Consider the following 5,907-nt stretch of genomic DNA (forward strand, 5'->3'; position numbering starts at 1 on the left):
ATTAATTTGGGACACCTATTTTTTCGAAAAAATGTCCAAATAAATGAACGAATGGAATTGCGAGCTCTATATTTTAGGAAAAATCGTTAATTCGACTCATTTGTCCACTCAAAATATTTGGTGCATTTTGTTTCAATAGAAAAAAAATGATCCTTAAAAAATGGGGTGGCCCTATAAATATGGGACACACTGTATCAAAAGTGAAATTCGAAATTTGAAAAAACCAAAAATATAGTTAGATAGCTCTTAAAAAATGAACCTGAGTCCCCATCCACAGTTTTTCTCTCGGGCTGCAAATTTTCCAGTAAATAAATAAAAACCGACTTTTTTAAAATTGAAAAACCCTGTTTTTTCACATTCAACTCGCCGTAAGTAATTCGTTTATCAACTAATTAACAAACTTCCTTTTGAGTTTTATTCGTAACACTCTAGCGGAGGCTACAGTGTCCAAAAAGGGTCGAAAGTTGATTTCTAATGTTTTTTTTTAATCCGAATTAAAAACCACGTTTTTAGACTTTCACATTAAAAAAGTGAGCGAGGAAGTTTGAGCTACGACAAACTTCAAGCGAAAGAATTTTCCGCCAATGTCTTGGCCAACTTTTTGGAAAATCTGAATTCGATTTGATTTTTAGTTCCATAATTACAGCGAGTTTATTACGAGCTCGCGACGCGACAGGATATTTTAGGGGAAGCCGTCCGAACGCTGACTAGTGCGAGCGAGTGGAGAAAACAAAGGATGGGCAAGGAGGATGTTTCAGGCTTCAGGCGGCGTCCCCTGAAAAATCCTGTGGTGTCGCGTCGCGAGCTCGTAATAAACTCGCTGTAATTATGGAACAAAAAATCAAATCGAATTCAGATTTTCCAAAAAGTTGGCCAAGAAATTGGCGGAAAATTCTTTCGCTTGAAGTTTGTCGTAGCTCAAAGTTCCTCGCTCACTTTTTTAATGTGAAAGTCTAAAAACGTGGTTTTTCATTCGGATTAAAAAAAACATTAGAAATCAACTTTCGACCCTTTTTGGACACTGTAGCCTCCGCTAGAGTGTCACGAATGAAACTCAAAAAGAAATTTGTTAATTAGTTGATAAACGAATTACTTATGGCGAGTTGAATGTGAAAAAACATGGTTTTTTTCAATTTTAAAAAAGTCAGTTTTTATTTATTTACTGGAAAATTTGCAGCCCGAAAGAAAAACTGTGAATGGAGACTCAGGCTCATTTTTCAAGAGCTATCTAACTATATTTTTGGTTTTTTCAAATTTCGAATTTCACTTTTAGTACCTGACGTCACAGTCTGGACAATACTTTTACTCGTTCTCGAGCGCTTGTCACCTTCTTGTCCAGAACTCCTCAATTTTCTTTTAAAGTTAATTTTTCAAAATAAATAATCATTAAAAATGTTCACACAAATATTAGGAAAATAATTCTTTGATCATTTTTTATATCTTTTTTAATGTTTTGAAATTTTTTTAAATAATCTCCTGAAATTAATTTCTTGCAATTAAAAATGTTCTTTAATTATTGATATAACATAGCAAAATTGCATAAACTTTCATTCTCTTGACACCCTGGAAAATTCAGTTTACTTAAAAACTCCTCCTAATAGCCAGTTAGACACCGAAACGAATAGTGAAGTCGGGAGGGGGGGGGGGGGGCTTGCTCATGCATTTTCGGCTCAAAACGAGGTTGGCCTACGCAACATGTAACACCAGAACGATGCAAGAACTGTCAATAGTCGCACTGGCTGAGATGAAAAAGGTACGCTTTCACGTTCGACACCGAACTTTGCACCTATAGAGATGTGGTATAACACGCTTCAGTTGCAGAGCGAAAAACATTCACTTATCCGTGTGATTCAGCGACTCTTTTCTAACAGTATATATCTCGCTGAAATTTAAAATTTGCTTCTGGTGCAACACTTTTTGTCAATAATTTTCATACTGAACAATAACTATTACGATCTTTAAACACAATTGTAATGAATTTAAGCTATTTACAACATTTTTGATAACATTTTTATTACATTATTTTATTAATATTACTGAAAATTCGTATGGCCAATAATTGGCTTTTAAAAAGAAAGTTTAATTGCATATTTTATCCATTATCTTACGTTTAAATACAATTTTTTGTATAGTGTTATATTTATTTTATAATTACTTTTAATGTGAACAAAAAAGATTGTAACCAATTAAAAATATCATTCAATTCTTCGATAAGAACTTTAGTTAATTATTTCATCAATATTATTGAAAATTTATGTTACCAATAATTTGCATTAAGAAATCGTTTATTGCTAATTTAACTCATTATCTCGTTCAAATTTCAAATTGTTCTTATTGTGCAAAATTTTTTTTCCACTATTTGCAGTGAACAAAAAATATTGCGATCTGTGAAAACAATTGTATTGACATCACGCAGGGTGGGGGGGGGGGGTCAAAAAATTTCGAGACTTGTGTCAAGTAATTTATGGACGACGTCTTTAATATTTATTTATAGTATTTCAGAATTCACCTCTAGGGTTTAAAATTGAACTTTTACCTTAAAATAATTAAATTTTTTATAAAAATAAATTATTTTATTTGCAAATGTCACTTTCCCACTTTTGGTTAGAAATTGATCCTTTATAGGTTTATAAGTTTAAAATCCAAGTTCTTGGTTGAAAGTTAAACTATTTTGACAAAAATTTACATTTTTTCAAGATTCACCTCTTTGGTTTAAAATTTAACTGTTTCCTTAAAAATTCATATTTTTTTAATAAAAACGAATTCTTTTATCTAAACATACTATACTTCCATTTTTGGTTGAAAATTTATCCTTTATAAGTTGAAAATTCAATTATTTGGTAGAAAATTAATATATATTTTGTTGAAAATTCGTGTTTTGTGATAGAAAATTTAATTTTGCTGTTAAAAATACACCATTTTTAGTATAAAATTCAACCACAGGGTTAAAAGTTGAACTATTTTGATAAAAATGTATATTTTTCTAGATTCACATCTTTGGTTTAAAATTTGACTTTTACCTTAAAAATTCATATATTTTATCAAAATGAATTTTTTTTTGTTGAAAATGTCACTTTTTATTTTTGGTTAGAAATTTATACGTTACAAGTTTATAAGGTTAAAATTCAACTACTTGGTTGAAACTTGAAATAATTTTGGGAAAAATTTATATTTTTCAAGTTTCATCTTTTTGGTTTAAAAATTAACTTTTTCCTTAAAAATTAATTTTTTTATCAAAATAAATTATTTTACTTGAAAATTTCACTTTACCATTTTTAGTTAGAAATTTATCTTTTATAAGTTGAAAATTTAATTATTTGGTTAAAAATACCGTTTTTTGTTTAGTTTAAAACTTAAACACATTGTTAAAAGTTCAACTATTTTGACAAAAACGTATATTTCTTCAAGATTCCCCTCTTTGGTTTAAAAAATTATATTTTACCTTAAAAACTCAAAATTTGTTTATACAAAAGAACTATTTTATTTAAAAATTTCACTTTTCCATTTTTGGTTAAAAATGTAACCTTTATAGGTTTATAAGTTTAAAATTCATCTACTTGGTTGAAAGTTGAACTATTTTGATAAAAAAATTTATTTGTTCAAGATTCACCTCTTTGGTTTAAAATTTAGCTTATTCCTTAAAAATTAATTTTTTCAAATAAAAATGAATTATTTTACTGGAAAATTTCACTTTGCCATTTTTGGATTGAAATTTATTATTTATAAGTTTAAAATTCAAGTACTTGGTTGAAAGTTGAACTATTTTGACAAAAATTTTTTATGTTTTCAAGATTCACCTCTTTGGTTTTAAAATGTAACTTTTTCCTTAACAATTCATTTTCTTAAATAAAAACTAATTCTTTAATCTGAACATACCACATTTTCATTTTTGGTTGAAAATGTATCCTTTATAAGTTGAAAATTCAATTATTTGGTAGAAAATTAATATAAACTTCGTTGAAAATTCGTGTTTTGTGGTAGAAAATTAATCTTTCTTGTTGAAAATTTAATTATTCGGTTAAAAAAAACACCTTTTTTAGTTTAAAATTTAATCACATGGTTAAAAGTATTTTGATAAAAATGTATATTTTTTAAGATTCACCTCTTTGGTTTAAAATGTAACTTTTATATTAAAAATTCATATTTTTTTATAAAAATGAATTTTTTTTTGTTGAAAATGTCACTTTTCCATTTTTGGTTAAAAATGTGTCCTTTAGAAGTTTAAAAGTTTAAAATTCAACTACTTGGTTGCAAGTCGCCACATGGGGTTAAAAGTTGAATTATTTTAATAAAAATGTATATTTCTTCAAGATTCACCTCTTTGGTTTCAAATTTAAATTTTTTTTAAAACTTAATTTTTTTAAAGAAAAATTAATTATTTTATCTGAACATTTCACATTTCCATTTTTGGTTAGAAATTTATCCTTTATAAGTTGAAAATTCAATTATTTGGTAGAAAATTAAAATGTTTTGTTGAAAATTCGTGTTTTGTGGTAGAAGATTAATCTTTCTTGTTGAAAATTTAATTATTTGGTTAAGAATACACCTTTTTTTAGTTTAAAATTCAACCATATGGTTAAAAGTTGAACTATTTTTATAAAAATGTATATTTCTTCAAGATTCACCTCTTTGGTTTAAAAATTTATCTTTCACCTTAAAAAAATTTAATTTTTTATAAAAAAGAATTATTTTATTTAAACTTTCACTTATCCATTTTTTATTAAAAATTTAACCTTCATAATTTTATAAGCTTAAAACTCAACTACTTGGTAGAAAGTTGTACTAGTTTGATAACAAAATTAATTTGTTCAAAATTCACCTCTTTAAATTAAAATTTAACTTTTTTTTAAATATACATTTTTTCAAATAAAAACTATTTGTTTACCTGAAAATTCCTAATTTTTCCACATTTTCAATTATTTAGTAAAAAATTAATATATTTTGTTGAAAATTCGTGTTTTGTAGTAGAAAATTAATCTTTCTTGTTAAAAATTTAATTATTTGGTTAAAAATACCAATTTTCAGTTTAAAATTCAACCACAGAATGAAAAGTTAAACTATTTTGATAAAAACGTATATTTTTTCAAGATTCACCTCCTCGGTTTAAAATTGAACTTTTTCGTCAAAAAATCATTTTTTTATGAAAATGAATTATTTTACTTGAAAATTTCACTTTGCCATTTTTGGTTAGAAATTTATCCTTTATAAGTTGAAAATTCAATTATTTGGTAGAAAATTAAAATATTTTCTTGAAAATTCGTGTTTTGTGGTAGAAAATTAATCTTACTTGTTGAAAATGCAATTAGTCGGTTAAAAATACACCTTTTTTTAGTTTAAAATTCAACCGAATGGTTAAAAGTTGAACTATTTTAATGAAAATATATATTTCTTCAAGATTCACCTCCTTGATTTAAAATTTTATCTTTTACCTAAAAAAATGAAATTTTTTATAAAAAAGAATTATTTTATTTAAAACTTTCACTTATCCATTTTTGATTGACAATTTAACTTTTATAATTTTATAAGCTTAAAATTCAACTACTTTGTTGAAAGTTCAACTAGTTTGATAAAAAATTTAATTGTTCAAGATTCACCTCTTTGCTTTAAAATTCAACTTTTTTCTTCAAAATTCATTTTTTCAAATAAAAACTATTTGTTTTACCTGAAAACTCCTCATTTTTCCACATTTTCAATTATTTGGTAAAAAATTAATATATTTTATAAAAAAATCGTGTTTTTAGTAGAAAATTAATCTTTCTTGTTAAAAATTGAAATATTCGGTTAAAAATACCAATTTTTTTAGTTTAAAATTCAACAACGGAGTTAAAAGTTGAACTATTTTGATAAAAATGTATATTTTTTCAAGATTGGTTTTTTATTTTTGGATTGGATCTTGGTTTAAAATTT

Source organism: Belonocnema kinseyi, chromosome 5, assembly GCF_010883055.1.
Source record: "Belonocnema kinseyi isolate 2016_QV_RU_SX_M_011 chromosome 5, B_treatae_v1, whole genome shotgun sequence".
NCBI classification, from domain to species: domain Eukaryota; kingdom Metazoa; phylum Arthropoda; class Insecta; order Hymenoptera; family Cynipidae; genus Belonocnema; species Belonocnema kinseyi.